General features: G+C 46.8%; 1 protein-coding gene across 8 annotated transcripts in view; it reads right to left on the reverse strand.

The window, feature by feature from the left end:
- Positions 1-22,678, reverse strand: part of SHROOM1 (shroom family member 1) — a 48,984-nt gene that overhangs the window by 12,918 nt on the left and 13,388 nt on the right. For 2 of the 8 annotated variants that reach the window (XM_075766249.1, XM_075766242.1), the window contains exon 1: positions 10,396-10,788. The exons of 3 other annotated variants lie outside the window; for them this stretch is intronic. The gene's annotated coding sequence lies outside the window, so the exon portion shown is untranslated. Of the gene's footprint in view, positions 1-10,395; positions 10,834-14,795; positions 14,867-15,257; positions 15,492-22,678 lie in introns of those variants that run through there. 3 more of the 8 variants (XM_075766245.1, XM_075766246.1, XM_075766243.1) reach the window with 3 other exon arrangements.

Consider the following 22,678-nt stretch of genomic DNA (forward strand, 5'->3'; position numbering starts at 1 on the left):
TATGAACACACGGACAGTCGGTTGGACACATCAGTGCCCCATGGATAACTGTACCAAACAAGCAGTGCACAGATTAACCCAGAAGAATTACCAAATAGGAAGAAATCATGATTATAATCAGTCTTATCAGGCTTCTCCCCACTCCTTAAAGGCTTATGTTGTTTCTTAAAGAAGCAAGAACCAAATCACACTTTATTGTATGAACATAATAAAAATGGTCTGTCGTTTAAATGAGCTTCCATGCCATGTCCATCCATGCTCAAAAAAGCACATCTTGGAAAACCTCTCCCAGAGGCTTATAGAAAGTGGCTTGATGAGAGATTGATAAGAGTATCTCGATGAGAGATTCTGCTGTCAGTAACAAATCACAGATTTTTAAAAGACAGCCAAATATTTTTATGGCTGATGCTAAGAACTCCCCCGCAAACGTACCAAATGTAGTAGAAAAAAGCACCAGCTTAGAGTTCATGTACGACAAATACACAATGTTTGCAGAGTCTAGAAAACAGCCTGTGATTATCGGCAGCACTTGACGCTCGCTCTGAGTGTTACACACGATGCAGGTTTAGTTTAACAAATGCAATCTCTACAGGCAGCCCGCTTCACGGGCCAAGAGAAGACACGGAGGAGATGGTCGCACTAACAGCGTGACCCCCTCACCCACCTTGGCCAGCTCTGAACCCCTGACACACTCACCGGCAGCACGAGCCCCTAATAAGTGACCTTGTTTAGTAATTCTCACTTAAACCAGTTCTAAAGACTTATTAGTCATTAGAAGAAAGCAAACAAACAGCCCTGAAAACCTTCGGTGACAAGCTGCTCCAGTGACACACCTTCTGAGGAGATGCAAACCGTTTCCAAATCCTACCAGAATATTACATGGCTGATTTCTTCAAAAGCATCGAACTCGCTAGACCTTAATCTGCCATTCCCAATGCTGCGCTTCTGCCGCGGGGCTTCATAGAGCTGGTAGAAAGAGAGGTTTCAGGGGTCACATTGCTGTTTAATCAAAAAACTTCACATTCCTGCCTTGTTTCAAAGACGGTCCTGGTATCATTCATTTTGAGCCAAAGGAAGAGAAGGATAGGAGCCAAAATACACAAGTTAATCTACGAAGGAAACTTGGACCGGTGGGGCACAGAAAATGAACTAACTAGTTTCTGGGAAAGGAAAACGGCATAACACTGCGCAGTGGGGATTTCTGCTGGGCTTTTTTTGAAATTTCAGTAAGAAACCGACTCAAGGACGCCTGGAGAAGTTCTCTCTCTTTAGAGATGATCTAAAATGCAGCTGTGAAATTTAATTGTCTATCCCTGAGTAACAGGGTCACATAGGAAACACAAAGCATCAATGGTTGATGACGGCATTCCCCATCCTTTTCACCGTGGCGTACCGAAGAATTTAAAAAAATAAAACCCTTTGCTATCTGGTGAAAGGAAAACCTTGGATTTTGTGAAGCTACAGAGAAAGAAAAGCAGCCGAGAGAACAATTGCCCTGACACTAAGCAGAATCAGACTGTACCACAGTTGCGATCACACCGGTGTTCGTTAAACGACCAGACTGGAAACCTGGAACCCGCAGCGACTGCTGGGTCTCGCTGAGCTGCACAAGGCTTGGTGGTCTCTGGAGGTGCTGGGAGCTGCACAGGATCAAACCCCGTGGGAGCCACATTCCACAAGAGAACCAGAAGGCAGATACTGTCATTCTTATCTCCTTTTTTTTTTTTTTAATAAAAATTTTATTCCAGTGGATCTTCTCCAAGCAGCTCCGCTACTCGACTGGTGCTATTAATAGACCGGGCCAAGTCTGTCTGGGATGGGCTGGCACTGTTCCACTGAAGTTAACGGAGCCACCTTGATTTACAATGAGAATTTGGCTCTAACTTTTCACACTTACACGTAGAATCTAAATAAAAGTTGTGCTCCGGTTCATGTGTATCAATGCAAGTACTCTCTTGGTTTCCTATACCAGTGTTTCCCAAAACGTCTTTTCCCCCATTATTTCAAGCTTCCTGTTTGGGATTTACAGCGAGGTCAGCAACATAGTGTGAAGAATTTTTGCCTCAGGTTTTTATGATGATGCCAGAAATAATAGGAAATACACTTGCAGTACCTAGAAGACTGAGGGCAGAACATCGGACTTGGAAACAGCAGCAGCAAGCCCCGAGTCCCTCTTTGCGCCGGGTGCAGGAGGACACTGCAGCTCGTAGGACATTCGTGCCCTCCTGCACAGTCTCTCCGTCGCCTGTCTGAAGCCACCTCCAGCCCTTCAATCTGCTCCATGGAGAAGTGCCAGATAAGCAGGAGGACTTTTTGCCCCCACTGGGTGCCCTCCGGTCCCGCTCTTGCCACGGCTCGCGTTTTGCATACCTGTTTTGCTTAAGATCAAGTTTGCAATTTCACATCCTTGAAGTGACAGAAAGATTTTAAGAACTGAAGTAATACACTTAAGAACAGTAACACACTCTTCTCCAGAAGTCTCTGCTAAAATTTAAGTAATACGATAACGACACACATCTTTGGGAAAATCTATCCTGTTTCTTTGGGGAAGATGTTTCCTAAACCCTGGAAGCAGAATTGTTGATCTCCATGTGTTTAAAGAACTGTGTGAAAACTGCCTTCTCTTTCACATGGAAAAGAAAAACATTAATATACGTAAAACTCAGCTGCCATTAACGATGATGTCGTCGTTCTCCTCAGCCGGTACGTAGGGGAGCACCCTCATGGTCTACACTGTCTCTGGGTCTTAGAAATGCCCTGGTGAGGCTGTAACACAACGGGCGCATTCCAGACAGGCTCACAGTATTTTCATTGTGAACTTCTGTAAGCAAAGAGAAAAACGTTAGGGTAAAAGTATTTGAGAACTAAGAACACCAGAAGATGAAGGAAAGCATATTAACAGTGTGTCACTCCATGCCCAAGGAAGAAATAAAGCCACTAACAACATACTAAGATCCAAAGTTTTGCTTTTGTGTTTTGTTTTTTGGTTTTGTTTGTTTGGTTGTGTTTTTTTGGGTTTTTGTTGTTGTTTTTTTTTAAAGGCTAATGACTTCCGTCCGCTTATTTATTATATCCAGTACTACCTAGGAAAACCCACACAGGGCACAGCCCTCTATGCAAAGCAGTTTGCAAAAATAAACCACGCATTCCTTGCTCTATAGAGCTGACGGACTAGACAGATGAGATGAACAACAGCATGGAAGAGGAACAGGGACGGGACTTGCCTGATGCTTCACAGCAGGCTGATGGCCACGGAAGAACAAAACCCAGATGACACAGGACGCTGTGTGCACTAGGCTGGGCTGTCTCTGGGCTAAGACAATGATGTCTTACGTCTCAAAACAAGATTTGTTCCAAGTTTCCACCATAATAATAATAAATAAAATAGTAGTGGCAAGGCAGTGCCAGGAAATTCACGTCACAGCCCATGCTGTACGTTTCCTCAGCTCGGGTACCAGTGCTCACACTAAAACTTCTTCACCCAAACATTTATCAAAGCCAGCCCCCGAGCATTCAGTGCAGGTTTGAGTCCTGCTGAAGCCTCCAGTCCCTCACAGCCCGCTGTTAAAATACCAGTCATCACCTCAACCTCTTAATTCTAGGGAAAGGTGGTTTGTATTGCACAACTTGAATTCCTTGCAACCATCTTAGCAGGTCAAAGCCTCATGTCTCCAGCAAATTAACTCTGTACAGAGAAAACTCAGCGACTCCAGGCTGCAGTCAATTAACAAGTTACGCATCTTTTAAGGGCAAGCTTTCTTCTGCCTCCAGCTTGTTCATATTTGGCCTCATTAGATTGTATTAGGTGCTGCTCATTAATCCCCAACTCACCTGCAGTTACATACGATGCTCGCCCAAACAGTGTCACCCATCTGAAACGCAGGTATGTTCCTTACCAAGTCTCTGGTTTCTCCTCAGCAGCCCAGGACAAACCGCCCCCGGCACTGAACACAGCCACGCAGTACGTTTGTCTACTTGTGCAGTTCCCTTAAAATTTCCCAACACAATCTTTCCTTCAGAGAAGCAAGAACTAGCATTTTCCTTCATAAACACAAGCAGAGTTCAAACCTTTTGAGACCGGGCTGGTGGTGTTTATGGGTGAGGAATTGTAACTTTGGAAAACCAAGCAGGATTTCTCCTCCAAAGCACTCTGGAGACGAAGGCAACACCCCGCTAACATGTTGGCATATTTCTGTAAAAGTGCCCTTTTTGGACAAATGGTTCCATGGAAATAAAGGGGGAAAACACAGCTATTAATCCGTATCAAACTACAACACGCAACCGTTCTTTCTCCAAGCAGTGAGCATAAGTGTGGGAAATGCAAAGCAAACACCGTGACCGACCAACCTACCAATATTATGTCATGTACATGTCTGTGAATGACCTGTTTCTTATCAAAGGGTAAACACCTGATGTAAATATTAGCTGAAATTCTTCAGATTCCAATCAGTTGCACAATCTGCGGCACTGACCCATCTGCTTCACAGACCATGGGATCTAGTTGCTACCCAAAATAGCATCGGCGAGACTCTCGCTTTAGCAGGCAGTCTTACTGGCCGTCCCAGGGAAGCCTGGAGAGCCCCAGATCCTGGGGAAGGCAAGCGCAGAGTCGCTGGTATCACAGGCACCTTCGGCACGTCATCGCTCGGTGATCTAGCACCGGTTCCCAGATCTCCACCCACGTCTTCCTGGACAGAAATCTAGGCACATGCACAACATGGCTGCATTCTCAGTGACTGTATCTCTGAGACATGAGATGTCTGGAAATGAGAGCTGCTCCTTTGACCAGACTGAAATATCCAGAAATTCCAGACAAATGTCTGAAGTCTTCAAATTCCATCACTTTCATGTGACTGTTGAAAGGGTGACAGAAATGGGAGGATACAACACCCAGGGAAGTGGCTGGCTGACCATCTTTGTGCCCATCATCTCTGAAAGTCACTGGTTTTCTCTTAGCTGCTTCTTTTTTCCTTCCCCCCCCCTTTTTTTAAAAAAAATCAAAACATTCCCTTTATTTTTTTCTAGCTTATAATCAACAATTTTGTCCCCTAGGACTTTCAGCTTTAGGTTTCAAGCAGGAAGGCAAACGTATCAGATGACATCTCCTTTAGATGACTGGAAAACACACGTTCTGCTAATCCGTATTTTTCTTGCAAAGATTTCTGAAGACTCTAAAAACCAGATTTCTCATTTAGTGCGATTCCAGAACTACCATACAGGTAACGGTTGCCAAGGATATCGTACATCAAAACCCAAGGACAAACTTTAAGTTTGGCTTATGCAGCCCAGTGGGAGACTTACCCTGCTACTGAGAGCCAGGGAAAGTCGAAGTGTCAGACATTCTCAAAACAGAGCCTACGTGGGATTTCCATGAGGTTTATGCCTTGTGTGCACAGAAATAAATTTCACCATACTTTGAGGAATATAAACATTTCCAGTAAAAAACATAAATATAGGCTTAAAGCTTTCTGGAGCTATGAAAGCGTCTTGAATAATTTAGAGGAGGATTAAAATAATAATGCATCTCAATATCCCCCTTTTTTTGGGGGGGGGGAAGATGGGGATAAATCTTCAAAACTTCCTTACCCGGCTGTGCCTAGCTCTTGAGAGAAGGAAGAGATTCCTCCTGACCAGCGTGGGAGCTTTGCTGGAGCCACCACACCAGAACTGGTCCGTCCTACACCTTCCCCAGTCATTTCCCATACAGCGATGGCATCTCACTGCTGGACACGAACGTTTGGCATTTCAATAACGTGCACACTTGGCTGGTGAAAAGCTGTGGCCCAAATGAAATGCGTTTGGACCCGAGAACCATGGTCCGATCTCTGGCCGAGGATTTAATGAGGAAGATCAGGTTTGGCAAGTCTTCACAGCCCTGCGAGAGACCTTTTCTGAGCACCCAACAGAGTCTGACCTTTTAATTAGAGCAGTCACCCGCCACATACTTCTCCATTGTCCTTGAATTCCCTGACTTCCCTTATTCAGCCTCAAAAATTTCTCTTGGCTTCCATCATCATTACTCCCTAATCTACTAAACACCAAACACTTAGTTTTGTTTCTACCTCTGAAAGCACGTCTCACAAAATGCTTTTGCCAGAATCACAGCTTCATCCCAAACATATGCATTTCTTTCCAATTGTTTCCATTTCATCCCTTCTTACTTCATCACAATTTTCCTTCTTTCTTTTTTAAATCTAATCAAGTTCATTCGATGCCATAAATTTACAATCCATACTGCTTTTACAGGCTATAAGAACAGACGCAAAAATATCCAAGGGCATTAAAGAATTACAGACTCTGAAGAACTCAAAATTTCAGAAAGAGAAAAAACCTAATGTCTTTAGAATTAGTGTATATAATCCAGTCCCCAGAAGAAAATTCAAAGTAAAAAGTCTTCATCGGTCTCCAACCTCTCCCAACAAGTTTCGGAAGAAGCTTCTCTTTAAGGACAGAAAACTACTTTCCACCCCCCCACTTGACTCAGGACAAATAGAGAGGCAAGAAATCCCAAAGAGACCAGAGTCAGAGCACTGCTTTCCCCCCACGGATAAACCATCATATTTCAAGAGATAGCAAGGAAAAAGAGATCCGATTTCCAGGAACAGGGCAAGCTGCAGCATGAGCTCGTGCTCACGGACCAGTGGTAAGAGCAGCCTCAGAAGATGTTTTCTCATTTCTACCTTGCTGACTGCTTGCCAGCAAGGCTGTCCAAGAAACTTCAGAGAAAAATAAAATTTTCATAGTCCCCCTGACCTGCTGCTGACTGCACCACGCTTCCCACAGCTCAGGCATCAAGTCGAGCCCACAAGAGAAGAAACTGGCCACAAAATAGGTGAAAACCGGGCTGCTCATTCAACATCGCCTTCCACAGACACGTGGTTTGACTCCAGAATAACTAACAGTAAGAGCTGGTAGTACTCCGTGCATGACAGTTTTAGAAATATGTCCATTATTAACAGCCTGTAATTAGAAAAAGCCAAGCGTGTATAACAGACAGCTCCAGCAATTGCCACACATCCCCAACCAAATGCATTCACAGCGTTCTATGGATCGAATTTGCCTTTCCCGGGCTTTGTTAGAGCTCTGGGAGAGCTAACTCGCTCTCAAATTCTGAGTGAGAGTTGGCTGGCTGGGAAATGCCATAAAGTCACCTTATCTTTTGAAGAATAGTGGTGTTCTGGCAGCTGTACAGGCTTTCTGCTGTTATAATATAAAACTATTCTCAGAAGCGTAACGGATGGCTCTGTAACTGCAGACACAAAAAAAGCCCCACGGACTCCAATTCCTCTGTGCTGTAATTACGTTTTCCACAGACAAAACTGCCGTGAGGACAAACATTGCTGCTGCGGCTCCAGCTTTAGGCCAGATGGATCCGGAGGCACCGGAGCAGGCAAGGGACAGCGTCCAGTGCGCACTTAATCAAGTAGGACTATATATATTATTTATGTATATATGTGTGTGTGTATGTTTGGATTGTGGCCTTTAGATGTAATAAAGACGGATTAAACAATTCATTCTCTGCTCCTTAAATGTAATGACAAGGTTTCTGCTGAACTTGAGCTTTAGAGCACGTGCTATGAACTTCATGAACGACACAGAAACACTCCCGGTCCCGTCGCTACATTCCCAAGGTCATTCCCATCTAGGCATTACCTACACCGTTGGGCAGAGGATCCTACCAGATCTTCCCAGAGCGGAGGGACGGCATGGCCAAGCTGGCTCGCCCAGATTCTCCCCCAGAACAGGAGAGCACAGTCATCAGCTTGCGCTAATTGGAAAACTTCGTAACACCAAACACCGGCCAGGAGGAGACTGAGCACGTGAGAAAAACAGACAAGGAGAGAAAGAAAGCAGAGATGGGGCAAGGGGGCTTCACACGCCAAAACAACCTCCTTGTACCTCAGAGGTTATCTTACAAACCTTAATCGTACACTGTCACTACCAGTAGTAGTATTTGCCTTACCACAAAATCGGTTTAAAGATGGGAACAGAACCCGGCACTCTTGCCTCCTAAGCACTTCTCCTTACTACAACTGATTTTTTTTAAATAACTTACTACCCTCAATACAGCTTCTAACTTTTCCACTCTTTCACAGCACATTGCCAGTCTAACATGTAACTAGCAAACAACATTAGCACTTCCATTTTCTTACATACAAATTGAGGATTATGAATTCATATTAATTAATTTAGTATTTTAAAAGCCATTAGCTCTTTAACTTTCTTATTTCGACATAAGAGACAGAAACTATTCCTTTCCCAAGGATGTCTGCTTTCAGTCTAATTCCTCCAGATGTTAAACATAACCGTGCCTGCCTTTGGGCTGAGGGAGACAGTAACGTAATACTCAGTTACTGCAGAACATTCCACTGGAATAAGGGAAACCCACCAAATATATACAAGACATAATATTTTAGACCGGTCCATTCCTCTGGCAGGTATTGCATTCGAGTATTTTCCCATATCTTTCATTTGGGCAGAATTTATAAGCATTTATTCTTAATCTCACTAAACATTACCATCGCTGGGTTCCGTAACAACCAGTGAGACACTGCAGTGGCAGTTAAAACCAATCTGGACGTATCTATGAGTCCTAGCAGTGCCGGTGTAACGCAGCGGTGCAAGTCGCTCAGAATCAGGGGCAGAGATTTAACACCCGCGCTGCAAACAGCATTCAGACACGCTGCAAACCTGAGAGGAGGCGCTGGAGGAAAAAGTTTGGGGAAAATGAGATGTATTTTGTTCTGGGAAAAGGCAGTGCTTACAGCAATGCCGAGAGACGGTAACAGAGCAGCTAAGGCCAGGGCAGTTATTCCTCCTCTGACAACAGGCGAGTTATCCAGAGAGAAGTGAGGTTTCATTTAGAGGATCGCCTGGTTAGCATACAAACGAGAGACGGAGCGATTCCCTGTCCGTAGTCCCTACCCAAAGGGAACGGTGTGAGTTTTTCCAGCTACGGCTTTTGCTCTTAACCCGTTCTACAGCATCTTCCCCTTCCAGCTCCCCAGTCGGTCACCTCTACCCCGCGTTTCATCGGCAGCCTCGCCACTTCAACGTGCCCACGCTGGAGGATCGTTCAGTGCGTTTGTACCAAGGTAACTATTTTCTGTGTAAAAATGTCTAACTGCCAGACCTCTTACCTCATCTATTTAACACGGACTGAGATTTTATTTATTCTGCAACAAAATACCTAATCTGCACGCCCACGGATAGAGCAGAGCTCCTGTGTTTGTACTGGGCTGATGGTCATACCAGAGGTGACGCAGACCGTCCATGTCCATGGGAGGCTGGTCCCTTACGCGTTATAATTTGCATTTTAAAGAGAAATTTTCTGATATAAATTCAGTTCTGCCCTCGTTCAATTATGTGGTTACTTTCACGCATTTCCCTATAAAAATGTCATCTTTCACACGCAGATACAGAGGACAAGCCCTGAAGTCCAGGCTGCCTCGAGTAATCGCATGTGCCTAAGGCTGCTTTCAACCCTAGGTTAAACATTTCAAAACGCGGTTTTAATATTTCCCAAGACTATCCCGCTCCTTCCTCTGTTTTCCTGCTGCCTGTTACAGAAACTGCCCCCGGACGGGAGCAGACGGACTTTGGCAGCGGATGCTCCCAAGAAACCCGAGAGCCGAGTCAGTCCTTGGCAGGGAGAAGGGACGGACAGGACACCCAACACCGCCACGCTTCGTTTCCCGACGTTACGCTCCCTTCTCCTGCCACCCCGGGCGGGTGATGCCTGGGTCGGGATGCGCTCTGGCATCGCCATACGGCTCTAACCATCCTCTTCCTGCGCAGCCCGCGGCTCTGCCCTCCCCGCCCTGCAGAGGTGGTGCTGAGCACGGACCCTGCACCTCCCGTTCCGCCAAGCCCTGCAAACCGCCTGCGAACTGCTGCCGCGATGCCCGCGAGCACCCGACCCGCGTAACACCGCACAGACTCTGCGTTAAGCCCCGTGAGGTCCGAGGACCTGTGCGGCATCCTCCAGCTGCTGGGACGTGCGTCAGGGGCCGCTCTCTGGACGAAAGACAATCTGCTTGTAAGGAGAGACTAGCGAGGCCATGCACAGCGTAGTATGGACACGGACGCTGCGGCCCCTCAGGTCTGCACCCCGGGCTTCACCGAATCGCTCTCCCTCCACAAACGCGCTTATCCGGAGATTAAGGAGCAGTTACTTAGAGCGCGGATCAGCAGAACCACTGTTCCTACCAGCTTTACAGCAAACAAGATACGAGCACCACGGAGTGACCAGAATGTTATTTTCATTCTTATCTTGCACAAAGCAAATATACAGATAGGCATCACAGCAACTCTTGAATTAGAGAGACGTTATGTACCAGATTCAGCTGTCTAAAATACACACACGCACACTGAAACGATGTTTGGCTTAGTTACCTCTGGAGACCCGAAGGCACGTTCACAGTAAGTATAGCTAACGTCAATGTTCTATCTCCACTTTTCTCTTTAGAGAACAAAAGCTGATGCTTCGATTCCACGTTCCAGCTACGTCCGCAGAAAAGGTCTGAAAGTCAGTGGAAAAGAACTTCTACACATCAGACCCTGAAGTGTTTTCAGTGCAACTCGCACACGTCGGAGGCGATTTCCCCGATCTCACCTGGCCCCACCACGCGGCCGGGACGTCTCGGAGGCAGCGGGCGGCTCCACGCACAGCACCGGCGTCAAACCTGCACGAGTGACTTTCACACACAAACCCTCCGCCTCGCCGGTGGAAACTGCCCTTTGGTTTATTGCATTCCGCCGCGCACGGCGTTACAGTGGCGGTGGAAAGGAAGAAAAGCAAACAGCGGGCTCGGCTATTTCATTATCTCACCAGTCAATTATTAACGACGGTGCTTTTTCTGCCCAGTCGCTGGGCAGCGACCATGACTCCTGCGTGGGCACAACTGAAAAATTCCATGAAGATGCTGCCGAGGCCACGGCGGAGCGAGCAGGCGAGGCCCTCGCCCCCCGGGACCCAGCACACCGCCCTCCTCCGCATCGCTCCGGACGGCATCGCCAGAGCAGCATCCTTCTCCCCGCCGCGCCTTGTCCCATCTGTCCCCAGCCCGGGGTCGTAGCGCACCGGCCAAGAGCCCTCGCTCCGGGGCAGCTGAGAAGCGCTCCTAGACAAAAGCCAGTTAAATCCAACTGAAAGCAGCCAGATTTAATCCAACAGCAAGGTTAGATCTGATTTTCTTACAAAGCTATGTACTGCTTTCAGAGAGGGAGACAAAAAGGTTCTACAGTGAAAGCGAATACAGTTCAAGGAAACACCGAAGCTATGTTTGATACACTGCAGGTTTTTTGGTGGGCTTTGGGGGTTTTGGGGTTGGGTTTTTTTTAAGTGTTTCGTTCACAAAAACAGCACAGAAGACACACAGATCGAGGCTTTCATCTATTTTCTGTGACTCTGAATCAACTCAAGCCTCCACAATAAATTCTTTCCTGCCTCCAAATATGTGTGATGGAGCTTGATACAACATTTTATAATATCCTTATCCGTTGAGATGAATTCCCTCTAGTTTCCAGCTGGGCTTAAAAAATAAGCCGATTTTATGCCACTATTTTTTTCCTCAAACTAAGCTGCCAACAGGATAATGCCATGCAGGCAACAGCTCTCTGATTTGTTCTGATGTATTGTCTCTCAAAGGAAAACTGGGGATTCCTTCCACGCTTTCCTACAAAAATAATCCGCTCGCTGGTGGCTATGTTCAGTTTTTCCATGGTGGCAAGGAGCAAACTATTGCTCAGTGGGTCACAGATTCAGCCTTTGGGTTTTGCCTGGCTCCACCGCGCTCTCTAGCCGGGCGGTGCCAAAGCCACCGCAGAGAGTCCAGAATCTGTCCCTGGTTTACGAGGACGGGGATCGTTTTGTCGGGAAAATCTCAACTCCACATCTCCTGTGCGGGAGGAGGATACAGGAGCCTCTGGAAAACAGCTCACTGGTGACTCATTTAACCCGTGTTTGAGGTTTTTCTGCGAGCAACCCTCCGGGTTCCTCTCCAAAATCCTGTACACAAACAGGCCATCCCTATGGCTTATTTTTTTCACCAGCACATAATGTGATCAGTAACTCCCAGGTATAGAGAAGGCTCCCGGGAAGTTACTCAGTAACGAACTCGGTGTTTAGTCACCGCATTAAATACTGTTTTCACAGAGCAGTGACTCGGTATCTGATCAAGTGTTCTGCAACAGGAGGCGAGGGGACCGTTTCCAATGGGCCAAGAAACGAGAAAAAAAAATAAAAATCATGCGCTGCACGATGCCAGCTTGGAAGGAAAAGACAAACCCGAGCAGCTCCGCCTGCCAGGCCAGGAGCAAAGCTCTCGTTTGGGGCCGGAGCTGGCGACGCTGGTCCTGCCTCCTCCGCACGGAGGTTTTGTGCCGGTTTTTTGTAACGGTAAGTTTTGTGCAGGTACGTCAAGATGACCGGTTTGTTGAAGCGCTGCAGACAGAACACTGCCCTTAGTCCTACATGAACAACAAAGGTTCAAACGTGAGAAAATACCGAAAGCTGAAGTCATCATTTTCCCCCCTCCGCCCCAGAGATGCTCTAACTCCGGCCCCCCCGGGCGCAGCGGGACTGAGCCGAGCTCAACAGCGAGGCTAGTAACTTCGGAGAGTTTGGCTTAACGCAGAGACTTGCCACAGATCTTTGCAAGGTTTGGCCTTTGTATTAGGATAAGATTTTTATACTTTTTTTTTTTTTTTTTAAGCCATTTGAACACATCAAGGTTTAGTGTCCAGACTTTTCCAGACACAACTTCTGTCTCCTGACCGCTCTGGACAAGAACTGTACAGACGCTGAAGTTCAAGGGCCCTTAAATGAAGTGTCTCTTGTACGTAAACGGGGGACAAGCAACGCTCTCCTTGCCGCACTTGTCAGGACAAATCCATTAAAAACTGCGAGACTCCCAGCAGCAAACGGAGCTTCCCTCCCAACCCGAGGGCGCTGAAACCCTCTGAGGGTGCAGAGTGTCAGCAGCGGCTCGGAGAAAATCACTTGAAACTTTGCAAAACAGCGCAAAAGCCTGAGGCAAATGGCCTTGTCAGCACAGTATCGCGTAACCTGGAGCTCTAAACCAGCAGAAGTGTCACTAGTAACTCGCGATAATACACAGTCTTTTGCACACAATAACAGCATTCACCAATTATGAAATTATTTCAAGTATAAATCACAGGCCTCCAAATGCTCCTCCTATATTATAAACCAGTTAGCCTTGTAAGGAAGTTATTAAACGTTATATAGGGTCCACAGCTCTAATGATTCCTATCTCACAAAGGCAAATTGTTCCGAGGCTGGATTCAGCTGCGTTACGACCGGGGAGGGCTGTGCGGCCACGCTCGCCGCCTGAAACCACAAGTGTGCAAAACCCTGGGCACGGCTAATAGTGAGCAGGGCTAATAGTGAGCAGGGCTAATAATAACAGAGAGCAGGGCTAGAGCTCCTCCCGGCCCCAGCGGCCCCAGGAAATCCATGTTTTCCAAGTGTTAACAATAAAACCTTCCCGCTGCCTTTGGATGAAGCACTGCAGATTTGGGCTCAACAATTGCCCTTTGCTGCGTCCTCAGGCTCAAGCCCAGCGCAGCTGCCGAGCGGCACGGCGCAGTCCTGGGAGACGGGGGTTACCCGCAGCCCTGCCCTGGATGCGGTAATATCTCTAACGACTAACAACGACTGAACGAGATGTGACGGAGAGACCCCGAAAGAGAGGATTCACAGCTGCTCCTGGCAATTAAAAATGCGACACTACGTTAGAGTCAGAACACGACAGCACCGAGGCAGACACCTTCCTCTCGCGGCAGCCACGAGCACGCTGGCCATTCATTCCCCATCGCTAGGGAGTAACTAAAGTATTCTCGGGAGATCTACGAGTCATGAGAACGCATGCTGAGGTTTGTTATCTATAAACTTACATGGTAACAATAACAAACAGGGCCAAGAGTAAAAACAATCAAAGGATTTTGTAAAAACAACAGAGCTGAGGTTCATTTTTTGTCCTTGGGTTCCTAAATATTTAGAGTGCATTTACATTATGTTTTCAAAGTCTTCTTCACAACCAGAAACATTGATATACACGGTGGATTTCTTAACTGAGAGCTAAGACTTTCAGGGAATCTTTGAATTTTTACAGCTAATGCTTCCAGAGATGCACAAAATCTCATAATACTCACGATAGAGATGGCAGTAGTTGCCATCAGTACGCCTGTCACTTCCGAACACTGCCACAGTCACTGCACAAAATCGCTTGGAAGTAGAAAAGCAATAATTAGGATTACGGGCCCAAACTTGCCTGTTAATGCTGCTTTAAAAATCTTCTGCTTAATCGTTAGGACGCGTTCTGCGCTTGTGTGCAGCTCCCGAAGGCAAGGACCTGGAACTGGCTAAAATGCAGCAAACATCAGCCATCAGCAGCCACCACGGGAGATAATCTGCTCACCAGCATCTCGCGTTCTGCCGCTGCCCTTTCAGCTCTAACTGTGCCGTACCAACGCCACGAAAACATTTACAGAATAAACACAAGGTTAAAATAATTTCTCGTGGCTGTGACAGCCCCGAATCCACCCGATCGGTCCCTGGTTACTGGGGTGAGCCCCTTCGGGCAGCAGGACAGCGGGAAAGCCAGAGCTGCCTCGGTGGGAACGAGCTGCGGGCAGGGCTGAGCGGAGCCCCCTCGCATCTATCTGCCTGCCCGGCCTTTTTTACTGGGTGTTGGAGAGCGAAATCCAAAGGGGAAGCAACACAAACAGCAAATGCTGCCCATAAACCCCCCCATCGCCCAGCGGGCTATTACCTTTCCATGGTTTTTTCATTACTTGGCGTCAGCTGGGATGCAGATGGCTGCTCGGAGTTACTGGCTTCACAAACTAGGTCAATGGTGGCACAGATATAAAGTAAAAATAAAAATCCTGGGGTTTACCCACCAAACCCATCCAAGTAACAGCAGCCTAACAGGTAAAATAATATTCCTGAGAGATCTCATCAATCCCAGACATCACAGATGTGGCTGCCCTACCTAGTAACCACACTAGCTAGCAGGGCAGAGGACTGAGACAGTGTTATTGCAGACACAGAATCCCTATTTTTTTCACTAGAATCCAATAATTCCTACAGGAGTTAATCCTTTTGCATGACACTGCAGCAGACAATCAATATTTTTTAGCATTTCCTATTAGTTCGTTAATTGTTTGGCAATGGTTTACAGAAGAAAGGTAACACAAAGCCAGTACTATTGTTCTAAGTCGTACCGACGTACCGTGGATCAAAGGTCCCCGCGTTCCTCCAGTCCCTGAGCTGACACAAAACGTCCTGCAGCCAAAGCAGGTTACAGAAGTTCCCTTTGCTCACGCTCCTTTTGAAGCTGGTTTCCCCATTCACAGCAACACAAGCAGTTGCACGGAGCAGGGTTTTCTGCGGCACTGCGGAGCAGAAACCAGCAGCTCTGCTCTTGCCAAGAATTACCTTAAATTGGTATTGCTGCCAGATAGCACAGCCACGCTTTTACTCACATCAGTCCTCCCTGGGAGTTTTGACCGAGTAAGGTTACAGGATTTGTCCCTGATAAAATATATAATTGTAGATCCTTAAGTGAGCAGTCAAATCATATTTGAAAGCCTCATTAGAAAAATAAAACAATATTTAGCCAAACAAGGTTTCCAGCTGAAACCACCTTGTAAGCACATTTAAATCCTCTACCACCAGCGTCTGAGCTCTTTGAACCCATAGAAAAATCTTTTGGGAATGCCACGCGCCGTGTCACACAACAGCGGGGCATTTTAGTGTCTGAACCAAGGGGCTGTGCCAGCCTGGATAAGTGGGTTTAATTTTCCTGCTTAATATTGTTTCTCAAACCAGCTGAACTTCATTTTGTGCAGCTCATAGATCACCAGTGATCCCTGGGCCCCCGCGTGGAATCTGCTGGAGCCATGTAAGTGGAAACGCAGCTGAGTCAATGTTGGTGCTGAAAGGGGAGATGCTGCCCTCACCCCGTCCCGTCCCCGCCCTGGACCCAGCTGAGCCGGTTCGGTTTGCTAAACCTGGCCGGGGCTGCTCTGGGGTTTTATTCCGTTTTCTGACGGTTCATTGAGCTGAAGGAGTTCACAGAGGAACTGGGTGAACAAGGAGAGGCGGCTGCCGGGCATGAGGCCCGGTGCCATCCCGGCACCAGGGGCCGCACCACAGACATCCATCCCAAGGCACCTCATGCTCTCAGCGCCGCACCGAGCGTCCCGCGATATAAAAAGGGGTCTGGGTGCCAGGCACAGAAAGCATCAGGGCCTGTCCCTCCGTCCTGCCATGGCCCCAGCTGATGGCAGCGGGTGTGCGGTACCCGAGATACGAGCGCGTGTCCGGCGTCGGCCAGCAACCAGACCCCGAGAAATCCGCTTTGAGCCTGGGTCCGATTCCACTCAAATCGATGGCAGAACTCCTTCTTTGTCCAGGTTAAACGAAAGGGCATTCCAAAAACAAACGGGGCATTCTGTTTCAGCAACGTGTCACTCGTCAGAAGACGCACGCTTTCTTTTTTCACAGATAATTATAAAACTGGAATTGAAATGAGACTCGTCACTACACGAACAGAAGGGTTGGGGAATCACACTTGTAGCTAAGTATTAAGGAGCAGCGCAGGATGCTCGTAAACAGCCCCCAGGGAGACGGTGACCCGTTTGTTTATCTTTTAAGCCTTGTAAAATGTGAGAGAAGAAGGAGAGGGCTCCCGTGGGCTGCTGCCTGCTTTTGCCATGGGGTAGTGCTCCTCTGCTGCACTTCAACCCAAACGAGCGGCGAGCGCTCCCGGCGCTGTGTCGATCCAGCTACGGGCTCTCCGCTTTCCCTCCCAACGCTCGACTACAATGGTGCCTTTGTTACGGGGAGGCTCAATAAATAATGTGGCCATTGGATGGCATGAAGAAAAGGAGCGTCACGCGATTAAGTTCCAGGTACGGAGCGGGGCAGAGCTCCCGGATAAACCAACGTACGGCGAAGGAAGCCGCGGGCTCTGCCAGCAGCTTGGTCCGGCAGCGTGCGGGGGTTTTCAGGCAAAAATTACAGGGGGTCAACAGAGATAAAGAACGTGAAGGTCTGGGCAGTAAGTACAGTTCAGAGCAATGACTGATAACAGGTATTTCTTTCTCATATGCTTTTGTTTACTGCAGTGGAGCTTGTAAATGTATAAAGCCAGCAGGATCTGAACTAATGGCTCTTAAATGTAGCTTCTGAAAAAAATCTGCCTGTCTCACAGCGCAACTTGAGCGCGTATTTTCACAAGTAAAAGCAATATTATTCTAATAATCAAGCACTAAAAAAGAGTTTCAGAGTTCTCCAGGCAAACCCGGCTCATTAATCACATAACTTCACATTTGGCAAGCATTCATTTGGCCAGTAGTCTGGAAATGCCAGTTAATAATTTAAATTCTGGAGTCTCCCTGAGCTTCAGAAGGCATTAGGATGACAGAATAATATACAAAGCCATTTTACATTTAAGATTACTATTTTAGGAAGCATACATTTTCTTTTCTATGAACCCTTTCTGCTAATAAGGACCTAAATCTGCAAGCTACGCACAATGGAAATTTCACAACAGCTTTTGTGAGAGTTTTCACTATGGAAAAAAACCTCAGGAACAAGCTTCAAGATGTTTTTCATGTGCTAAAGTTATAAGAAGTTATTAACAGAAAACAGGAAGCACAGAAGGCCTCTGTTCTGGAAATTCCTATAAGTGGATATACAGGACACGACAACTGGTCTCTGCTTTTGAAATCTGATTTTCTATATTAAAAGAAACAATTTTCCTAGGTACGCAACGTGAAATTCTGTGATCCTCATCTAATGACTGACAATTCACTAACAAACCCCACGAACCAGGAAAGGGTTTCTTTTTTATTTAATATGATCAAATCTTTCTTGTTTTACCAGTCTGTTTTATATAATTTAGGCAAAATTACTTGCAATATATAAAAAAAAAATATAAAAAGGTGCTCTGAACTCAACGCTTCTCAGCTGTAGAGCTGACAGAAGATATTCAAAGGACAGATTTGGGGCTACACAGTGATTTAGCCACGTTCATGCAGTAAGTCAACGGCAAAAGTGGGAAGAGAAGTGTTCTATTTCCCAGTTGCCTGCTCTGTCGCCCAGACCAGATTTCCCGCGTTGGACCGTCGTGCCACAGGCAAGCTTCACGGGTGCGTTCCCAGAGGTGGGCTCTGGTGATGGTCTCAGGTCCTTACGCCCAAGAGACCCGAGGGCGCACGCGCAGGCTCACATCCATTAGCGTGCCAGGAGAGGCACCTCTGAACCGCCGCAGAAGGGATGCCAAACCCCATGCCGCTCACCACGGGCCCTACTGTGGATTTGTCTCCCCTACCTTAGCGCGTGAGATCTGCCGTGCGGAAAAGGAGAGCGGCTGGTGTGAAAGGAAGGGCAGGGAGGGACCGACACGTCCCGGAGCCGCTCTCACCCGTGGAATTCCGAGCTCGGTTATGGTTCTGCATCCACATCTCAGCCCTCGCTGGAGAACACCACGTGGCAGAAACAGCAGCTGAGCTTCCCCAGGAACAGATGCTGCTTACGGAGAAAGTCAAATTCTCTGGTTAGACAACTTATTTCAGTCAAGAGTTTGCAGGGAATTCTCATGAGATTGGGACTAGAAACTCAAAATTTCACACCGGTAGAAGCGTCAGAGCTGTGAACCTTGCCAGCCGAGGTCTGCCGGGAACAGCTTTCTGGCGTTGTCCCATCATAGATATTTTCAGTTTGAGAACTGAATCAGTTAAGTTGCTTCAGTTCACATCAAAATCACTTTTTCAGCTTTTCTACAAAAAACTTCAAAGTACAATTTATTGTTTTCTGCCAAGTAAAAAGTTCCAATTCCACCCAAAATTAAACATTTCATTTCAAGGTATGCGGGACATGTAAAACCATCAAAGAACCACCAAACTGCGGATATGGTCAGCAGCGTAACGGAACAGCACGGAGCCTGCAAGGGCTGCAAAATGCATCTGAGAGCGGGATACTTTCTCGGGCAGTTAACTCCTGCTGAGGTCTCCTAGCAGCCCCAGACGTAGCTAAAGCAGCGGTCACCACGAGGACAGCGCTCCTACCCCTGTGATCTTACAATTCAGTTGGCTCAGAGCTTGTTCTGCAAATGGTCTTCAGCAGCAGGGACGGGGGAAGGAATAAACGGAGGGAGGCCGGGACAGGTGCAAACCACACACTTGCCACAAGCAGAAGGACCACGCTACGCCGGGATTAGACAAAAAATACAAATCGTATGAACTCATCCGACCTCCAGCGGGAAGGATCCTTGAATGTAGAAATCTCTCAGCTACGTGGAATACGTGCGTACGGCCGTCGTGGGGAATCGGCACGGACAAACTCCTTTCTGCCTCCACGAAACATTCCTGAGACGAGCCAAGCTGTTACTGCGCGAGATTCACCGTCAGCACTCGAGGGAGCGGAGGATTTCAGCCCTGCGAGATCCCGGGGCATCGCATCGCTGCTGCTTTGAGCATGCCGAAGCGGGGTGGGCACCACGGTCTAGGACTTGTGTAAATCTCCTAAATCAGATCTCGTGGTACTGGGAATATTGTTCCCTTAAAAGGTTTGACTGGGTGAAGAGCAGAATGGGGCAGTTTGGAGAACTGAGACGTTGGTCATGTCTCAGGACAACGCTGACAGTGCTGGTTACATACAAGCAGCTTTACATCGCTGATGCTTGCAATTCCGCACTATATGGTATGAAGTCAAGGCAGCCTTGAGTCTTCAACAAACGGTCCCGTAAAAATGGCTTGTGATATTTTAGATACCAGAAAATTCCACTTTAGCAATAAATACGCAACGTGATGTGACGATTTCGAAGACAGAACAGTCAAACCCCAGAGATTAGCGTTACGGTGATTAGTCACAGAAGTACGACAAACCCCTGGGTCAAACCTTCACATTTTACAGGCTCTAAGATTATCACAAAACCCAGCTCAAAGAGTATGTTTACTATCTAAATCATTTGTTTTACAACTCATAGAAAGTTTGTTGAGAATTTTAAAATAAATGCTTATTTGTAATTTTATATTAGTAACTTTTTTCAGAAAACAAAACCAAAAGCCTTGCTGATTTATATTTATTATCATTAAAAAAATTAACGAATCCTGCTTCAAACTAGGATTGAAATTTTATTAGATACAGGCTCAGTGGACAGCACAATGCATAATTACTCCTGGACAGATGAATAGCAAAAAGATTATTTTCAAATTCTGATCACATTCCTTCCCTGTTGTTGAAGCCTGTATAGCAACAGGGACAGGTGCAGAAAAGTCCATGATCCAAGAAATAATCTTTTATAGCTCCACACATGGAATGCTGCCCCAAGAATAAACTCCCAAAGAGAAGAGATGTCATTTCACACTCGGGATGAAAAATAAATAGGTTCGTGTATTCTAGAAAGGTCCTGTGCGTATCAGCATTGCTTCACGTTTCCTGCTGTAGGGACTTGTTGTGACAAATGTTTATCCATTTGCCTGGGATGTTCCAGCTGGAGATATGTTTATGGGGTTTGGGTCATCTTTTTTTTTTTTTTTTAAATTGTCAGCTGAAGTGTCCCAGCTGTTTAAGAACAGGTCTCAGGGCAATACATTGTCTTCTCAAGGTTAAAAATATTCTGACAATCCTTTATGAAACAAAGCAGAGTTCAGACTAAAAATCTGGCAAGGAACAGCTGTTGCACCAAGTACTTGGGTTTGATTTATCTGTGAAAGCCAAGTAATCTAAATTTGGGACCAAATTGAAATCCCTGAACAATCGCTTTGCATAATTTCAGTAGAGGCTCGATGTATTAACATTTCCATGCAGTCAATCCGCAGCTTCCAGGGTTATTCTTGGAATTTCTTTTGGAATTGCAGCATCACCCACAGCTAGTGAAACCAGAGCATCGCTCCGCTCGCAGTTCTGCGCTGCTCGGGTCACGGTCAGGCGGAGCAAAGGAATCGCCACATTCCGAGAAGAGTTAGAATCGGGTGGAACGTAGTAGAGTAAAAGTGCGTTGAGGTTGGACTGGTAGGGAAAATGATGGATGAGGTCATCCTAGCAAGGAGGCTTGAAATAGGAGCCAGCAAAGGAAGTTAACTGGGGGACACCAAAAAAACTTTCCCAAAACCAGAAGTGCTGATTTGGAGGAGGATGAAGAGGAAGACAAAGATCAGATGGGAAACTGGGGGAGTTTGGACTGGTTCGGCAAAGAGATTGGGGCGTGGAAGTAAGCGAGTGACGAGAGGAGCTGCAGCAGGAGCCAGGAGAACGGGGCTGTTTGGGCAAAGAGAAATGGACAAAATCTGAAAGCCCAAGATACAAAATGAAATTAAACTCATAAACATGAGTATTAAGTACTCTTGGCTCAACGAGAGGAACAGCATTCTTGCTACATAAGTTGGAGTCTTTGTTCAAAAGGCCAAAACTGAGCTGGTCATTACTGAAAACTATCACCGCAGTCCAAGACCTCACCCCGGCGCAGGGACAGCCCAGCTTCGACAGCCGAAGCAGGTACAGCTCCTCCTCAGATTGCCCGAGGCTGACAGACTTCGCTCCCGGACATTGAACGGCCTGGTTAAAGCAGCTGCAGGACTGTGTTTATCTGAGGGCTGGTGGAAGCTGGTCACGTCACAGAAAACAGGAAAAAAGGCAAATAAAATGCCTGTCAAAAGAGGGTAAGAGGAAGGAGACAGCATCTGGTTGGCTTAACTTTGATTTGACCTTGTCTGTTGTTGACAAGTCCACGTTTTGAAATAGTCTGTTAACTTACAGTTGCTTGTGATCCGTTCATTTGATTATTTACGTCCACTCACTTTGCACATTTTCTGCACTTCATTCGTTGTATGAAGATTGTCCAAGCTCAAACACTTTGAATACTTCCAAACTACTGTACAGGAACACGGATTCTCAGACCGCTTTCTTTCATCCCTCATTGTTCTGTGAGTCCTTCCAGCATCAGAGACGTGAAGTCTTCGGGGACAGCAAAAGGCTCACGGTAGATCCCCCCGCTAACCATGCAGGTCGCCTAACGCGGCTCTGGCACACAAGCAGCACGTGTTTTACCCTGACCCCAACACCGCCCCGAACTCACCGCAGCTCTGGCAGGAAGGCAGGGCTGCTTGTATTTATAGAACGATGCATTTCTGAGAGAGCAAGTACAGGCACTCCGTTAATTTGCATATGAAAAAATTATACATCCTATTGAGACATATAGTCTACACCCATACACGCACACAGAGCAAAAAATGTAAATTGTGTGTCATCTGTGCTGATGCACAGGGCTGTACTGGGGGCATCATTTTCTAAACGTCTGGTTCCCATTCTGGCTTGGTGTGCCTTGTACAGCCATAGGAAGAGGAACCCCCCTGAATCAGCAGGAGCATCCTCCTCAGTGTTGGTGCAACTGATTTCACTTCCCGTCACGCTGTCAGATGTTCATTCTCACGCCTTAGCACCCAGCATCATTCAACACCAAAAACTAAAACCACGTTGAGCCATAAAATCATCACCCTCTTGATAGCAAAGGATCTTCTAGGTCACCAGAAAACACGCTTGTCAGATTGCTTACGGAATATTTAAGTACATTTATTCACTCTTAAAGATGTACATAATTTGACATAATGTTACGTTCTGCTGCTATCCTTTAAAAAGTTTTTT

The sequence above is a fragment of the Balearica regulorum genome, chromosome 14, assembly GCF_011004875.1.
Source record: "Balearica regulorum gibbericeps isolate bBalReg1 chromosome 14, bBalReg1.pri, whole genome shotgun sequence".
Classification (NCBI taxonomy): Eukaryota; Metazoa; Chordata; class Aves; order Gruiformes; family Gruidae; genus Balearica; species Balearica regulorum.